Here is a 19,758-nt window from a genome sequence, read left to right on the forward strand (position 1 = left end):
ATGTACAGAAAGTTAAATAATGAATTACGAAGAGAAACAGACAAGCGAGGGAAGAGTTTTACAAAAGAAAATGCGAGGACATAGAAGAATTAGAAAGAGTTGGGAAATATGAGGAAATGTACAAGGAGGTGAAATCTATGGAATTTCGGAGGAAACAAGGGAGTATCATGATGGCAGTAGAAAATAAGAATGGGAAGGTAGTCAGCGAGAGAAATGAGGTCATAGGATGGTGGAAAGAATACGTTGAAGACTTATATGAGAGTAGGGATAGACCGTGTAGCCTAAATGTTGAAGTGGAAAATGAAGTACACTCAAAAAAATTTTTGTAGTTTAATTTACAAAATGTGTGGGTAATTTCGTTTTATCCTTCATTTTGTAAGTTTGTATACACTTATTTATGTTAATTTACAAAATTCAATATATTCTTACAAATTTGCTGTAAACTTACACGAAATTCTGATATTTTTATTGAAGAAATTGAAATTTTACATCATTTTATTATCGTGATTTAAAAAACATACCCTATATAATGTTTTCTTACACGTCCTTTTTCCTTTTCAACAAAAAATTGCACCATGGGAATTCACCGTTGCCAGTACAATCTTAAGATATTCATGACGTACTACTATTTTTCCGAACGTAGACTGAACTGAGACATCACATATGGTAAAACAAAATCACGTGTCAACACTGACCACAAGAAATATGGATGCCATTGAAAGGTAAGTAGATTAATTAAAATTAAAAATACGTCTCTTATCTCTTATGCAATAGATTATACGTCATAGAGTAATTATATAGTATATGCATCAGGCTTATATACCTATGTTAGTGGAGTTATGGAATACATCCCTATGTAATATATGCCTATGCCGTATAAATAATACAGCAACCGGTATGACGATGCAAATCGTGCAATACTTAAATACCCCCCTCCCCCATATGCGTTCATGCACTAAAAATTTGTATCTCTAGGGACGAATTGGATAATTTTCATTGCCTTCATAAATACGATGTGCTATCCTAGTTTATGTAAGGATAGATCTGTGAAACAATAGAAATGTCAAATGCTATTTCAGAAGGGGAAAATAAACATGTATAGGGATCTTACCTCTGATATATCTAATAATATTAATAGACAGGATATTAAGGTTAAGAATCCAGGACTAGACATTATATTGTGATATATACGGTATTTACGGTGCTGCTGTAGTTTTGACACGCCACATTTTGTAAGATTTACATGTGAAATTCAGGACTTTGCTGGAAAAGACATAGAGAACAAATTTCTTCAAGCGACAAAATTAAATATGAAGTAATATAGCTGTATTTTGGGTTTAAAAGTGTTGGTTATAAAATGGGGAGGTTCTAGAACACAGGTATAGGTTACTAGCTAGGTTGGTTGGTTTCTGTACCAAACGTTAATATTTAATTCACATAGTACCGTATTACTGAGCGAGCGTTAGCGAGTGAAGGAGGTTCAGAGCCCCGCAGGGCACGTTTTTTACTGTCATTATTACTGCTTAGTAGGAGGGGGACCTGTGTTCCAGAACCTCACCTAGGGTGGGCTGATGTCCTGGTTTTGGCTGAATAGTCCGGCTTAGTAGCCGAGCTGGATGCGCATTTGGACAAGGTTCTAGAACACAGATCACCCTTCTCATTTAGCTGTAATAAAGACAGAAAGCAACGTGACCTGCGCGGCTCTAACCCGCCTTCACTCGCTAAGGCTCGCTCGACAATACTGCGAATTAAATACTAAATTTTGGTATAGAACGGAACCAATCTAGCTACTAATCTATATAGAGGAACATGTGTTCTAGAACCTTCCCCCCATTTGTCCTCCTTTTCAGTTGCCTCATTATGTTTAACTTCCATTATTCTGATGGAAGCTCCTTCGTGGCTAAGCGGTTAGCGTACGCGGCTATGGCGTGGGAGACCCGGGTTCGATTCCCGACGGGAGATAATGTGGTTAGGATTCCATGTTAATCAGTAGGTCCACGTCTCGTATAGCCTCGCTGCTGAACGGGACGTTAAACTCAAAATCAACTCAATTCAACCTATTATTCGGATGGATCGTTGGCTTCAGTCTCATATATTTCAGAATTTCCAAATTATTATCGATACATTTTTGTAAGTTGTAAAATAAGGAAAGTTTCGAGTTCCAAAGTCGGTTCATATATTCTTTCCATACAAAGTAGTAATAATTACTGCGAACGGGTATGTTCATTAATGAGTGCTGGACAAAAGATCGCAACTGACTTAATATCTCTAGAGTTAAGTCCGAACTGAAAGTTTATATTAACTTTCAACGAAAAAGTGAGAATGGAACGTGGAATGACATTTAAAGAGTTCTTCAGAACAAGCGTTAATTCAAAGCTGCTGGAAGAGCAGGGAAATATCTATCAAGTAAGCATTTTAACATGTAAATGTAGCTTTTCCAGCTTGCTTGTGCCAAAATGCCTAACGCAATTAATGAATTGAATTGTCATATATAATTTACAGATTCATCAAGTCCGGCTTTTTAATCATTGTCTTCTGGCCATCTTAACCTCACCGTATAAAATCATTACAAGTGTTTTACGACTTATAAAATGAGTGCATAAGAAAGAAGATTATATTAGATGCGGTATATTTCTTCACAATGTATAGAAGCTGTAGGCAAGATTTTACTTTGACTCGGACAGTGACTTCAGTCAGTTCTTACAGGTTCAGTCACTTCCTGGAACTGTTTGTGCCTTTGGTGCAGTCATGTGGTATATACGCCACTTTTCATACAAAACTTGATGGATAAAAAGAAGTGGACATTACTCGAGCAGATGGTTCTACCAAATTATGACATATTTGTTACATTTTCAGTTTACGTTAGAGCTTTATATCTTTTTTAGCAAAGTATGCACTAAACCAGGAGCTCTATTAGTACGTGCAGATTGACTTCAGGAGTGCTAAATGTAAATACGATGTGGACGTATGGCATAAAAACTACAGTGCAAATAACACGAACCAACTTGTACTAGGTACCCACTAAAAAGCACAAATGCTATGTAACCAAGTCAGGGAAGGAGCACAACAGAGGCCCTAAGAGACAGCGAGGAGGGGTGTCCGTAGGGAGCAGGCACGTCAGCGACGGGGGAGAAGGGTTTGCATCACTCTTCCACATACAATACTTTCACTATCACTCAAAATTCGTTTCAATATGCTGTTGTAAAAAGACAGTAGTTACTTATATTCAAACTCTCATTCCTTCAGGAAAAATGTTTTACATCGTATTTTATATTTGGTAAAATCATCTGTTCGAGTGAACCCAAAAAGTGATTTACTTACGTTACGAAACATAGCTGAGCGTGCGAAGGGGGTAGGATCCCCGCAAGGCTCGTTTTATTCTACCTTTACACCCATGATAATACCACGTGACTACGTCACGAATGGATGGGGCAACTTCAATGTTATACCTAAAATGCTCCGGGTATGGGGTTACATGAATCGGTTGCAGCCACTGTCCGAGTCAAAGTAAAATCTTGCCAAGCTCTATTTTATATTTCTATTGTAGTGTTACTGGTATGAAACCATGACAAGTGTAATTTGAACTCATATCATTGCCAGAAACGTATTTCTTTATACTACCCTTGCATTCGCGTGTACCCACCACCGCTGACATACCTGCTCACTTCAGATGCACCCCTGCTCTACTCTGCGAGCTCACCAGCCTCAACCTGCTCTGAGTGTTAGGTAGCATTCGTGCTTTTTAATGACCACCTAGCAGAGGTTGGTTTGTGTTTTTGCACTAGTTTTTATGCCATACATTTAGAAGCCGTATTTATGCATAAGTTGTAAAGGAACTCTACTTTTACAACAATTACTTCTGGTGGCCTCGAATTTTTTCTGTTATAAGCAGTGTTGATTGTTTTAAACCAGCTGTTTTTTTTTCTTTCTTCAGAAAAGCCTACTGGTTTAAACAAAAAGCAAAAAATGTTCGTAAAAGTGTAAATGTTCGTAAAATCTTGATCAACACACGTTTGTGGGTTATCATGTTTCACTCCCTATATTATTCGTATTATATTTCAGACCAAAATTCCCCATTCATTACTCAAAGTGATTATACTACAAAAACATTTTTTTTATTGGTTTATGAATGTTTCTTTTGTGATTTTTTAATAGTTTGTTATTATTGTTATGTAATTGCAAAGAAAAATTCTAAATATTGTTTCGTTTTAATAATGTTTACTATTGATAAAATACATCGAAATGCCGTACATTTTGGGGGGGAGGTGCTATACAAACCCCACGAGAGACATTTATTGAAATCTGAAGTATCTTTGGTATCTATGTATAAATGGTTCAGAGCCATGATATGCAAATTAAGTTGTATTTCCTTAACTTCGATTAATGAAAGTCGTAGTGAACTCACTTGGACGAAATGAGTTCTTCTGTACTTTGCAGTATTTTGAAATTGTCCATATGTAATTCTGTATAATGTTTTCACTTGTGCAACTGTTTATCTTTTTGTCCTGAAAAGACTTGACAATTATATTAACAAGTATGTTAAGATCAGTACAACGTATTTTTATCAGGAGTCCTTCGTGAGTGAGTCTGCAGACGTATCGCATTTGTGGCCAATTAGCCCTGGTTTCGCGTTCAAATGGAGGACAATTTCTCTCGGATGAGCAGAGAAACGGTTTGGATTCTGCTTCAGGCTTATCTGACCCCTTCCAGCATAACCCAGTTATTGCATAGTAACACCGAGAAGAAACAAATTTATTTCTGTCCATATGTGATATAAATATATAATAGAGCAAATCACTTAAACAAAAAAAAAAAAAAAAAAGGTTTAAATCAAAAAAACCTAGTGTAAACCCAAAGAAAACCATGGTTTTTGCCAACCCTGGTTACAAGTGAGATATTTTCGTGTTGCCCAGCGCAAATCTTTTATGGTACAATAAGAAGGAAATTAGTGATTTTTTTTTTAACAATTATTTCGATTAGTGTTCCAGAAGTAAACAAACCTGCACGGTATTTAGATCTTTCTTGGCGAAATGTACACGTAATATTTTTTTAAAAAAATATTTCTTATGTTGTTGTATTTTTAGGTGTAGATTCACTTTACGAGGGCTTATCCGTTATAAATGCAAATACATACGAGATATGCCAGAAAAACTACTATAAATTCCAAAACCGCTAACTGATGTGTGCTAGGTGACCACTAATAGCAAAAAGTGTATGTAATAGTCCAAGCAGAGAGGGAGGACCCATGTTACATGGGGGTTTGTCTGTAGAGGGGAGAAGCGTCAACGATGGAGGATATGCATACAAGCAAAAACAGTGGGAAATTTGATGTGTTATCCTATTATATCCAATCACTTTATTACGAAATTTTATAAGTTGTTTCTTAGGATAGGAAAATGAAATAAGTTTCACGTGCCACGAATATGACGGCCAAGCTAAAGGCTACGCTGACAGTGAGAAATGAATGAATTGGTGGAATGAAGAAAGTGGTAGAAAAAGGAAAAACCCAGATAAAATGCACGCACACGGCGTTTGTCTACCACTGGTCCATGCAGCCCCTCTTAGGATAGGCGTTGCATTCATTGGAACAGATTGACTTTAGAGGTCGCTCCTTACGGGTATAAGTACACGTTCGGACGTGTTACAAAGACAGTGCAAAAAACACACCAACTTCTGCTAGGTGGCAACTGAAGTAATAATGCTATTGAACCGAGTCAGAATAGGAACGGAGCAGGTGGGCCCGCGCGGGGATGCGTCTGCTGGGAGTGTTCGCTATAACGGTTCCGCACACGGTGTTCGCTACAAAGCCACAAATAGGCTACTATAGGAAAGAAAAATGAAATGAAATCTTTAAGTTTTACGTCCCACGGTTATGCCGGTTAGGCTAAAGTAGACGGTGATGATAAGAGATGAATAAAATGGTGGAATGAAGAAAGTGGGAGGAAACGGGAGAACCCCGAGAAACCCACGAGCACAGTGTTTGTCCACCAGAAAGTCCACATGGCGCGAGCTGGGATCGAAGCAGGGACCCCAAGCACCGGAGGTGAACGCTCTACCACTGAGCCATCGCGCCTCCTATACTACAGGAAATAATATACCATTTGATAATCCTGTGTACTTACAGTAGTGTTTACGGCAATGTATTTCTGTCACGAGAGTTGTTTTGTATATGTCATATACGTTCAAACATTGTGTATTTTGTATATACAACCTCGCCGCGGAAAGGACTATGTTGCTCAGTGGTAGAGCATTCACCTCTGGGCCTACGGGTTTCTGGTTCGATCCCCGTGCATGGAAATTCTTTGTGGACAATGTGTTCATTGCTTTACTCTGGGCTGTCCCTTTTCTTCTAACATAGTCATTTCAAATGCAACAGTCATTAATTATTATTAACATACATACATAATTTCAAAACAATCATTAATAATCCACCTTCTTTAGCGAAAAAGTTATCTGTGGGATGTAATACTAGTAATTCCTTTTAATTTTTCTTGATTTCAGCATTGGTTCGATTCGCGGTAAGAGTTCATGTGGCTCTGATCCTATGTCTCATATAGCGTCGATGCTGAAAGGGTACTAAACTGTGATCTAATCAATGAAATAATTGTAAAAATTAGTTCCCTAATATAAAAGTATTACACGTAATAAATAATTATGTGAAATAATCATTCGCAATATCATTTTAATTTTCTAATGTCAACATGCTAATTATGTACACGACGCTACGGCACGTTCTGTACAATTTTTTTCCCATGTATCTATGACAATATGTGCAGATAGCTCGATATTTCCAGTTCATTGTTCTTACAGTTAGTTCTTGATTGACAGACTACTATTGTACTTTAACAACCAAGGAATGGGCATGATCTTTTTTTTCTTTTTTTTCATGGTAAACCTTCTTTGGACTTCCGCGCTAACACGAATGTGTAAATGTATGAACTCGCCCAAGCCGAAAGTCTACTCTTGTATCAAGAATGTTCAAATTCGGCTGAACAATTTTTGGATGATATTGTTGAATTTGAATCTTAATTCGCCTCAATCTTGTATCTGCCCGGGAGGATTTATGCCTGCTCAATTGTCTGAACTAATTTATCATTTCTAATTACTTAGAATAACGATGAGATGCATACTTACTAATTAAAATATCTAAATATCTTACCTTGTTGCATTAAAAAATGTGATCTTTTGCATTCATTTTCGATGTAATGTTTACATCATTAGTGCAAAGAGGAAACAGCACTGCTTTAACCCTTTTAAATTTTATGGAACTATAGTTCTCATGAAACAATGTCTTCTTTTTGGGCTTAAAAATGAACTAATAAAGCTTTTTACCTCGGGTTTTTTTGTGTTTTCTCAAGCATAGAAGCATTGTAGAACATGTTTCGTGGGGGCTTTTGCATCTGGGGGTCACGACGTCACAACTGAATGAAATCATAAAGGGAAAAATATATTTTTTGTTACACCTAAGTTCATTATTTTTTGGCGGGCTCACTTTTGAAGCTAGAAGATTGAAATTTTGTACAAACATTCAGCGTATACCCTAGTATTTATTATATTTTTCAGCTCTATACGTTAACATGAGTGGTGTCCAGAGGGGCGACAAGAGGGGGAAATGCGATTTTTTCAGGGAAATTTCTCTTTTCCCTCAAATTTCCCGCCTCTGGTACATGATGGGGAAATTTAAAAAATACGATGTGAAAGAGTGTTGCATTCTTCACAGAACGAGCTATGAACCATGGTCCTAGGTTAATTAGGGATGTCTCAGGAAATTTTTGTCTGAGACTGTATAAGCAGAGATGTGCAATATTCTGGGAATATGCGTAGGACATCAATAAATATTTTTACCGCCCTTATTTCTCAAGATAGGACCCTGGAATCTTGTACACGCAGTCAGCATACCAATTGCTATTTCCTGATTTTTTCTGCTGTCTGTGTTTAACACAGAGGAGGCTCCGGAGGGAGAAAACGGGGAAGAAGAGATTTTTCTTCTAAAAATTCTTTGTTTCTTTCCGATGTAATTCCTTTATACACACGATGGAGAGATGCGAGTAGTACCGTCTGAAAGGTTGTTCTATTATGAAAAGAACTAGCTATGAACCATGATCCTAGGTTAATTAGGGACGTCTGAGAAAATTCGTATATTTCATCCGGGTCCTTTAAGGTAAAATGGTCCATTGTGCGGACATTTTTAAAATTTTTTCGTTCCCTTACTTTTCAAGATAGGAGCCTGCAATTTTGTACACGCAGTCAACATACCCGCTGCTCTTTCCTGAATTTTTCTGATGTCTAGGTTAACGCAGGGGCGACTCCAAAATTTAAAAAAAGGGATTTCTTAAAGACAAACTGAGGGATTTCTGCAATTCTGACATTTGAATAGTACCTTTGGAAAGGCAGGTCTATTCTGAAGAGAACGAGCTAAGTTACATTTGTGTTTTTAGGCCTATTTTGGGTCCATTTTTGATGCTTTCCCACAGAGGTAAAAAGAAAGCCTTACTATTTAACCTATGAGAACAAAATTTGGTACAGTTGTGTAGTAGACTAAGTAGTATTTAAAAAAAAGTCTTGTGCGTAGACCCCTGTGGGGCCCAGAAGGCTCCAAACATATTTTTTAAGAGCCCCAAAAATCCCGATTTTCCCTCAAATATTTCCCCTCCGTTACATCATAGGGACATGTAAGTGGTACTGTTTGAAAGTCTGTTCCATTCTGGAAAAAAAAAAAAAAAACGAGCTGTGAACCATGATCCTAGGGTAAATAGGGATGATACTGTCGTTGCTTATCTTAGACTCAAGAAAAACGCCCAAAAAAGCCAGAATTTAAAAGGGTTAAACCTACATTTTGAAGAATTTTAATGGAGAATCTTGCCCTACAGTTTAACTGGAATACGGACCACATGAACTTCGATCAAACCCGAAGTTATATACAAGATGAAAAGAAAGTAAATATTCGTTGAAATGAAGTTTTTCTTTTTTTTTTAATTTTCATGTTTATACACCAAGGCTAAGGAAGATTGTGATGATGAAATTAATAATTTTTGAAATGAAGAAATTTAGAGTAAACGGCAGCACCCCGAAAAAATTACGTACATCGTGTTCCTCCACCTCAAAATCCACTTGGTGCGAGATGGGATCTAACCAATGACCCCACGCATCAGAGGTGAGTGCTCTGCTACTGAACCACCGCGACTCTGATGTGTAGATATAGCGATGGTTTTACGTGGACCCTACGATAATTTAAAAAAAGAACATTGGATAATTTAAACTGAGCAGTAAACATTTTTAGCTCGAAAGAGTGCCTACATATACTAAGAGTTTTATTATATTTTCATAGTGAACATATGATAGGAGTAGGCTCACTACTTTCCAGGGTTGGCTGGTTTAAACCAAAGTGGTTTAAACCAGCTGGTTTTTTCAAAAAAACCAACTGGTTTAAACCAAAAAACGAAAAATGTTCGTAAAAGTGTAAGTGTTTAAAATCTTGATGAACACGCATTTGTGGGTTATCACGTTTCACTCCCGTATATTATTCGTATTATATTCAGACCTAAATTCCCCATTCATTACTCAAAAAGATTATACTACAAAAGCAACTTTTTTTTATATATAAGTTTATAAATTTTTGTTTTGTGATTTTTTTGTAATTGTTATTATTGTTATGTAATTGCAATCAAAGAAAAATTCTAAATATTGTTTCGTTTCAATGTTTACTATTGATAAAATACATCGAAAATGCCGTACTTTTTGTGTGTGGGGGGGGGGGAAGGGTCATACAGACCCCACGAGAGGCATTTAGTGAAATGAGAAGTATCTTTGGTATCTATTTATGTATAAATGAGTCTGAGCCAAAGTGGACTCAAATAATTCGTATATTTATTCACTTTTCTTACTAATATGCAAATTAAGTCGTTGTATTTCTTTAATATGAACCAATAAAAGTCGTTGTTAACTAACTTGAACTAAATTAGTTCTTCTGTACTCCGTAGTACTTTGAAATTGTCCATATGTAATTCTGTATAATGGTTTCACTTGTGCAACTGTTTATCTTTTTGTCCTTCTGAAATGACTCTTGACAGTTACATTAAGAAGCATGTAAAGATCTGTACAACGTATTTTTATCAGGATTCCTTCGTGAGTGAGTCGGCAGACGTATTGCATTTGTGGCTAATTAGTCCTGGTTCCGAGTTCAAATGGAGGACAATTTCTCTCGGATGTAACTCGAGAAGAAGCAATTTTTATTCCACTTTAAGCTTATGTGACCCCTTCCAGCATAACCCGGCTGTTGCATAATAACATTAAGGCGAAACAAACTTATTTCTGTCCATATATGATATGAATATATAGAGCAAATTATTTAAACCAAAAAAACCGGTTTTTTGGTTTTTTAATAAAAACCATGGTTTTTGCCAACCCTGCTACTTTCTATAGGAGAATTAAGTGCTTGGCTCGTGTGTTTTAATTTTAGAAAGTATTATATTTATTTTGTTATTATACAGCATTTATTTCCAACTACACAATAAATATTGTTTCTTCACACTCATCTTCTAGTACTGTTAACTGTGAAGTTATTAATTTTTTTCAAAATTTTTAAATCTTTTTTGTCCACTTTAGCTGAATTTATGGTCACATCAGTTGGGTTACCATTTCGGGAGAAATAATAAGAAGAAAGTGTGGTACCTTTCCCTACGATGGAAGAAATTCGTAAAAATATGTGGTCAAGAAGATGGTTGTTGTGATTGAAATGTAGCGTATCAAATTTCTGCTTTACTATTTTGATACTTAGGTGAGTAAAATTTTAACTTTTATTATTAATATGCATTCTATCAAATCTATTTTTACCTATTAGTTTATAGTTACAAAAGTGCTTCATGATCCAAGTTATATTAGACCTATTCATCTTTATATGCCCTTGTATCTTTTAATCTAATAGGTACATAAAGCTAGAACTTCGTACCATGCAAATATCGACAGGGGGACATTGTGTTACATATTATGTGATATTACCAGACTAACAATGTTGCGAACACAACATAAAGTTATATTTCTCAAATAGCACTACGTCAGGTTGTTACATATTTTGAATCTACATGTAAAACGGAAACTTACAATACCACACTTGTTACACAGTGTTGCAAACAGGAGGCGAGAATATCACAAAGATCGAAAAACAGCGGAATTTGGAAGGGTTCCACAACAGTGATAGCGAAGATGACACGAACGACATAATCCAAAGGAATTTTGTATCGAATACAACTGTCATCATACGATGTATTTCGAGCAAGTAGGAACGAAGTTACAAGAAATTCAAAACTTGATATTTTTAAAGGACTTTATTTCGAAAAATATTTCGATAAATATCACATCCAGTTACGTAGATAGTTGTTAATTGGCTTAAAGATCAGAATATATACTTCAATTTGTTTTCTCAACCCATTCAAGAAATATGAGAAAATAGTAAAGTTTGATACATTGCATAATAAATTGGCGTATTTGTGAGTATTGTAATTATAAGAATTACGTAATTTTAAGCAGTATTCCAAACTTTATCAGTGTTTACCATGTTTCCAGAACGGTTTGAGATATCAAATTCCTATAAACATTACGATGTTCGTATCTGTTGGAAAGTATCTATGCAATTGTATGAGGTATTTATATAAATATTTTTTTCGAAATAAAGGCTCTTGAAAAAAATCCAATTTCAAGATTCCCACCGACGTGGAAATCCTGAAAAAGTCAGGGAATTTAGTTTGCTTGTAAAACTTTTGTAGGGATATTTTATAAAATAAATTATTTTGTTTTGCAATACTTCTCTAACTACACATACATATATACATATTAATGCATAGTAGATGAGGAAGCCTTGGTGGGGATAACTAGCTTTTTGACTTTATATATAAAATGATGTCCCTCGTTGATGTTTGCGTGGTACAAAATTTCAGTTGTTTTGCTATTAGTTTAAAAATTAAAATAGCGTATCAAGATAAATAGTTCATCCTGTATATATAAAGTATTGTGTGGCGTAACTATTATGACTCAGTTATGAATAATAATTTTTAACATTTTACGTAATGGACTAATTTTATTTGTAACACATACTTAAAATCAGCAGATTGATTAAACAGTTTGGAAATTGTAATGAGGGGTAATCAGCTTTGTTGAAATAAAATCAGTTTATAATTACTCAGAGTTAACAGAATATATATTATCTATAAACTTCGTACATCTTTTTTATATTTCTGAGATAACTAATAGTCAATATTTTGATAACTCCTAGTTCCCATTATCAAGGACCATTTATGCTTATAATTTATTCAGCAGAGGTCTTAAGGCTTTGTCTTTAATGGATATCTTCAGTTCTTTTAAATAACGTTAACTTGGTATCGCTTTTAAGTAGCGCATTTTATTATTGGTGGGAGTTTACTGAGGCCCTCTTTTTTATGGATTATGCTTAATGTAAATGCACTTAACACAAAAAAAGATTATTAGAAATTTTATCTTTTGCAGATAAATAGAAATATTTTATCCTGTTCTTCACACTTTCTTCGGTAGGATTTGACAACATCGCACTTTTACATTAACGAATGGAGGAATCAAACAATTTTTAACACACAATTCCTCTATAGGTGTAAATTCAGTGATTCAACAGTGAAAAAGTGCATCACTGGACCGAGATTCGAACCCCGTATCTTCGATTTGTTTTCATTTGATTGATTTCTAGAAAGCTTCCCTTTCAGCACCGAGGCTATATAAGACGTGGACCTACAACTTAAAGTGGAATCTGAACCACATAAGCTCCCACCGTGAATCGAACCGGGTCTCCCGCACCAAAGAATTCCTGATTCGAGTACTGGTCCAGTGATGCACTCTTTCACGCTTTGTGTAACATTGTACTAGTTTGAATTTCATAGTGTATGAGGTAGGAGACTGAAGAAAGTGAGGAACTCGTCAATATACTTATATTTGCATGCAAGATTTAAAAATTGTAATAGGTGTATTCTTTTTAGATGTAAATGTACTTACACTAAGCTTAATTTAAAAAAGAAAACAAACCACGAGAATGTATATTTAAGGTAGGACCCTAGAAACAAGGTGAACTATCTAAAGAAGTTGCAAGATTAAAAATAAAATACATTTCGTTTAAAAGTATTGATGATCAAGTTTTAAAAGTGAAGATTTTTCTGCCGAATATATTATAAGCCTTCATGGTCTTTAATAATGGAAACATGATAAGATGTCCGTAATATTGAATGTTATTTTCTTCAGCGATACAAAAAGGTTTATATTAATTTTATTACGTTCAGTTGAATTGTTTCTTGATTATTTTTACGTGCCACGAATATGCTCTCTAGACTAAATGAGATAAATGTTGCACTAAAAATTCAGATAGCCTGGAAACGAATTAGGTACTCGTAGTGCCGGAGGTGGGCGTTCTACCGTTGAGCTAGTCTGAGTATTTACTTTTTTTCTTTCTTGCTACTTGTGTCGCGGAAACCGTGATACATGGAAGCTTCTCAGTTGCAGCAAGTGACCTGCCAATAATGGCAGAATACCTATGATGATGTACACCTATGCCGCATATCTATAACTGTCTTCTTATAAGAATATAATTTGATAATGATTTTGCAGGGTACTTTTAGTATTGCTACTATGTGTATAATCGGAAAGTGTATATTTGTGGTAAATTTCACAGGAAAAGAATTATAAATACGAAAATTATGAGTAAAACAGAATGTTGCTAAATGGACAAGAACATTTTATTTTCGTTTTATTATTCTTATTTACTGTTCTTTCGACATGAAATTTGCCACATACATGTCTTTGCCGATAATACACATACTAACATTATAAGAAATACCGTGCGAATTCGTTATCAAATTATATTTCTACAACAACATATTTATAGACATGCGACAATAATTTTGGTCATGAGTGTACATTCAGATAAAACGTCTAATGGATATAAATCATAAGAACTGAAGATAAAAGGACGGCAGAAAAAATGAAATAAAATCTTTCAGTTTAACGTCTCATGATTATGCTCTTTTAGGCTAAGGGAGACAGATGATTGAGACAAGTGAATAATGGAAGAATTGGTGGAATGAGAATGTAGTAGGCAACGGGAGTACCCCAAGAAATTCCACAGACGATATTATCCACCACGAACTACCTTGGCCTGGGATCGAACCATGAATCTCACGCACCAGAAGTAAGCGCTTTACCACTGAGCCACCATGCTCCCCGTATGACACAAAAAGTGAGCTACGAAAATGTTAGACGATTCTTTCCAGTGGAATTCTCTGCTTATCCCACACCTGTCACCTCAAGATTTTAATATAGTAAGTTGTGCAATTTTTTGCTTCATTGAAAAGAAGAAAAAAATTAAAAACAGATACATTCAGGCCTGTTACGACATCTTTATGCGTCCAATCGCAAGATAAATTATGTTAAAGTACTATACAGAATGAATTCATTCATTGAGAGATACGTTTTTTAAAATTATTTTTTCCTTTTTTCTGCAAACAAAAAATTCCTAGTCTCAATCTTCATAAAAGCAACTTAAACAAGAGATGGGACAGCCGTTGTCAGCTGTGTCAGCAGATTCAACTATGTAGTCTATGTATTAAATGATCAACAAGGTTTATTTTCACGTAACTGCATTTCCGCACATATTTATATTTTCATTGCAATAACTTACCAAAACTAAACTTGCAAGAATTAGAAAAAAAATTAACGTACAAATTAGAAAGGCATTTATATTTTCATTGCAATAACTTACCAAAACTAAACTTGCAAGAATTAGAAAAAAAATTAACGTACAAATTAGAAAGGCATAGTTAAGTTAGTTTATTAATTATTTTAATTTTCACTTAGCATCAAAATACTTAGTTTTAATTTTTTTCTTTATTTATTTTACAGAATCGTAGGCAGCAATACGGAAGGAATTCCAGTTATGCTTTGTGTAAAATAATCACTGAATGTGTGCCAAAAAGATTGTGTCGTAATGATGTTCATAAAAGGAAGACTCTAATATGAAGGAAAGTTTCATAAAACTGCTTTTTTTCTTTAGTGAAAGGAAACCCGACGGAAAAATGAAGAGTGCAGCATTTATTGCTGAAAATATCTAGTTATTTGTGCATTAGTGGGAGAATCATTTTTGTTTTGATACTTCGCTATTTATGTGATGTGTAAATGTGCTGCTGATGATTTAAGAAAGAACCTCTGCGGAAATTGGAAGTTCGCATTAAAAATGTCGGCACGCTATTTATGTGATGTAAAAATGTGATGTTGATGTTTTAAGAAAGAACCTCTGAGGAAAGTGGAAGTTCGCATTGAAAATGTCGGCAATTTATATATGATATTGTGAGTGTATATAATTTTTGAATTAATAAAGATGGTGTTCATTTAATTTTATAAGCGTATAAATCACAGACCGACACATTTTGGCTTTGCGCTCCGTCGTGAACGGATGGAAGGAATTTTTGTTGTATGTCACTAAAAGTAGTTTCACATTTTACGGAAATGTTCTCTCGTAAAATTTAATTATGGAAAGTATTAGTTATATTTCCATAATGCGTTGGATAATTTGGTCACAAGTGTACAGAATATCTTTTATCCGCTTCGATGGAGCATATAATAATAGTGACACATATTATGTATTTAGATATTAGATCAATTTATAAATTTACATACATGCGTGTATACTTACATGCACCCATTTTAGTAAAATTACGAACGAACGCGGTGGCAATCTGTTTGCCAAGCCTCTACGTAAATCAGTTTACACTTTTGAAGTTGTAAAACAAACTACATGTGTCAGAGTAAAACAAATTATATTGCACGGTGTATTTTTACATCATTCAGTGTAAAATACTTTACAACGAGATGTGTATTCTGTTTTACAACTTTAGGAATGTAAACTGATTTACATAGAGGCTTGGCAAACAGATTGCCACCGTTTTTTTGTAAATTTACCCATGAAATTTTTTAGAGTGTAGGCGAGGATGATAAAGGATTTAGTATTCTTCGGAATGAGTTTGAAAAGGCTATATCTGAGATTAGGAATGGAAAGGCAACAGGAATAGATAACATACCAATTGAATTCATTAAAAATATAGGAGACAAGGGAAAGAAAGAATTGTGGTGACTATGCACTGAAATATATGAAACAGGAGAATGGCCAAGAGACTTTCTGAAAACGATCATGATACCGATGGCTAAGAAATCGAACCCAAAGACATGTGAAGATTATAGAACTATTAGTCTCATATCTCATGAAGCTAAAATTCTGCTCCGAATACTGAACAGAAGGTTATATGGAAGAACAAATAAAGATGTTGAGGAAGAGCAGTTCGGGTTCAGAAGAGGCAAGGGCACAAGAGATGCTATTGGATTATTAAGGGTGATCGGTGAAAGATTTATAGAAAAAGGGAAAGAGGTGTATGTTGTATTTATTGATCTAGAAAAGGCTTTTGACCGCGTGATTTGGGAATTGTTGTTGGGAGTTCTAACAAAGATAGGGTTGGAATGGAAAGATAGAAGACTCATAAGAAACTTATACATGAACCAACAAATAAGTGTTAGAATAGGGGAAGAACTGACGGAAGAGAGTACAATTGGAAGGGGAGTTCGACAAGGATGCTGCCTCTCGCCAACACTATTTAATGTCTATCTAGAAGAGATAGTAAAAAAGAGCCTACATGATGATGATGGCATTTCGGTAGGAGGTAGAATGATTAGATGCATAAGATTTGCAGACGATATGGCCCTTGTTGCAGAATCTGAAAAGAAAATCAATAAAATGTTAGAAAAAATGAGGAGGGGCTTTGAAGAATATGGGATGAAAATAAATGTTAGAAAGACAAAAGCCATGGTGATTGGAACGAAGGGGTCTGTGTCAAATATAAAAGTAGGAGGGGAGAAAATAGAACAAGTGAATAATTTTCGATACCTGGGTAGTGTTCTTAGTAATGACATGAAATGCGAACGTGAAATAAAAGCAAGGATAGGAATGGCGAAAGAAGCCTTTAAAAGAAAGAAAAGTCTGTTTTGTGGGACCTTGAACAAAGAGTTGAGAAAAAGACTCATAAAATGCTTCGTATGGAGTGTTGTGCTGTAAGGGGCGGAAACGTGGACATTGCGTAAGGGTGACGAAATTCGACTGGAAGCCTTCAAAATGTGGGTGTGGAGAAGAATGGAAAGAGTTAGTTGGGTCGAGCGGAAAACGAATGAGAGAGTGTTAGAAATGGTGGGTGAGAAAAGAACACTTTTAGATATTATTAGGAAGAGGAAGAGAAACTGGTTGGGACATTGCCTAAGAAGAGATTGTATCATGAGGGACGTCCTAGAGGGTATGGTGGCGGGAAAGAGAGGGAGGGGGCGAAAGAGACTACAATTAATGGATGATATTAAAACAGAAAGATCATACGCGAAGACGAAAAGGTTAGCGGAGGATCGTGGAGCATGGAAGCTTCTCAGCTGCGGCAAGTGACCTGCCAATAAAGGCAGAATACCTATGATGATGATTATTATTATTTTATTTTATTTATTTATTTATTATTTTTAATGAATGTCCTGAGACAGAATTGTATGAATATGTTCTGATGGAGCTCCAACTATGTTAACGTTCGCGGGCTGAATTTATAAAGCAAGCAAAGCACAGAAACCCTACAATTATTGCTTCGCATTGCACAGGCAAACCTAGCTGAAAAAAAAAAAAAGGAATCTGAAGAATACATTATCATTGGCTATTAAAGTTGTTAATTTTGTAAATCTAGTGCTCTTAATACTCATGCCTTTGAGACTTTGTGACGACCTCAGTACTAGGGTTGCCAACCATCCGATATTTTACCGGACAGTTTGTTTTTTTACCTTCTTGTCCGGTGTCCGGTACTACCTCAAAAATGGACGTTAAATGTCCGGTAATATTTCCTCTTACTAGTGCTATTCTCTCTTCTATTCAAATTATTTTGAAGTGACGAAGGGACGCGTTTGTCGATGAATATGGTTGAAGCAGAGCTTATAACTCGCTTTGATATTGACCTGTAGTGCGCGGAATTTGCTGAAGAGTTGAAGGCAGCATTACTGAATTTATCAAAACTGCTGAAGGTAAACAAAAGTACATTTTCCAGAGTGCAGCTAGGACTGTTTCATTTTCAGCTACATTTTCCAATTAAATAATGCATCCAGATCCAATAAAAGTATGTAGCCATTATGAGATACTACCAGCCCCATTGAAGGTGGTAAGACTTGTTTTTCAAGTATACTTTATGCATGTCATAATTATTCTGCCAATTACATTTGCTTTTCTGTTTCAAATAAGATGTATTATTGATGGTAGACTACAAATATTACAAGAACCAACTCAACCAAAACTGGAATAAATAAGTTTAATAAATGCTTCAAAAGTAACTAAAATTATTAAATTCGAACTTCGAATTGCTCAATTTTGTGTGAAGTAACCACTTTCAAGTTTTTCACATTTTTTCACGAGCGATGATGTCACAATCTCAAGAGTAATAAGTACTCCAGGACGGTGTCCGGTATTTCCACTTTTAAAAGGTGGCAACCCTACTCAGTGCTGAGCATAAAAGTTTACTTTTCCAAACCGAAGTTTGTTCTTTGTCGAAGGGTAATATGTAAAGTAAGGTATACGAGCTTAAGTTAGATGTGGAAATATTTCTCCTAAGTGCACTAAAAGATTAAATTTATACTTCTTTCACTGATGACATATTTGTACTTTCTCTTTATCTTGCTTACTTTTTTTGAAACACTAAATAATCTCAATCTCAGATTCTCAACCATCACATTGAGTTTTTCCTTCTGCCCTTATTTGTTAAGTTTTCGAACTCCATCTTAATCACTGAAATAGCATTTTGTACTCATTTTTGATAATTTTCTTTTTTTTAAAAAAAAAAGTTTTAAATCGCATAACAAAGTAGAATAGGAATAGGAAAGACAAAATATTAAATACGTAGTGTTCTGAAGTTTGCAAAGCTACAGTGTAAATGCTTATTACGGGATATGTTTAATTCATAATTTCACGTTTTATTTCTGTCATAACTTCCACCTCCCTGCTTGCTTTTCACGCATCCTAGGGGCGCACGCAAGGTTGGGAAACACTGCTCTAGGTCATTCCTTTCTATGCGAAAAGCTAATAACAGACAGACACATACATTATTTTCTTAGTAATAAAGATGCATTATTATATGTATATCAAAAAATAGATTGTTAAACGGAAGATTGTTATTATGTTTGTTTGTTATTCTTCTTATAGTGACACATTTATTGCTAACGATGACACAATTCTTAAATTGACGGCTGGTACCGAATTGATTCCGAAACAGACGAGTTGATTCCCATTAGCTGACAGTGGATTTACCCCTAGCGTACGAGTTGATTACCATCTGGTGAGTGCGTATTTACCCTTACTAAGCGTACGAGTTGATTCCCATACCGTGCGATTCCGATTTCTCATACCTTACCGATTCAGGTGTGCCAACCACATCTTGGCTACTTGTGAAGCTGTAGTTAAGCAAACCATCTTAAATAATTCCAACTTTCAACTTTTGAATAACTCACTTGACAGATGCAAGTTGCAATATAAATGTGAGAAATTTTATACAGTGAACAAACTACAGAAAAAGAAGAAAATTACTTTTGACTCACCATTTCCGCTACTTGGAAGATGCTGGAGTAAATATGTCAACTTCATTTGCATCACTAAGCACACCACTAAAATATTTTCAATCACTGAACTCAGTCAGG

General features: G+C 35.2%; 1 long non-coding RNA gene across 1 annotated transcript; it reads left to right on the forward strand.

The window, feature by feature from the left end:
* Positions 1-565: 565 nt before the first annotated feature.
* On the forward strand, positions 566-15,401 carry LOC145683949 (uncharacterized). The gene is made up of 3 exons (XR_014131217.1): positions 566-722; positions 10,606-10,777; positions 14,911-15,401. It is a non-coding gene; the product is annotated as an uncharacterized LOC145683949 (long non-coding RNA).
* Positions 15,402-19,758: the final 4,357 nt, after the last annotated feature.

The sequence above is a fragment of the Thermobia domestica genome, chromosome 4 (assembly GCF_964235325.1).
Source record: "Thermobia domestica chromosome 4, izTheDome1.hap1.1, whole genome shotgun sequence".
Classification (NCBI taxonomy): domain Eukaryota; kingdom Metazoa; phylum Arthropoda; class Insecta; order Zygentoma; family Lepismatidae; genus Thermobia; species Thermobia domestica.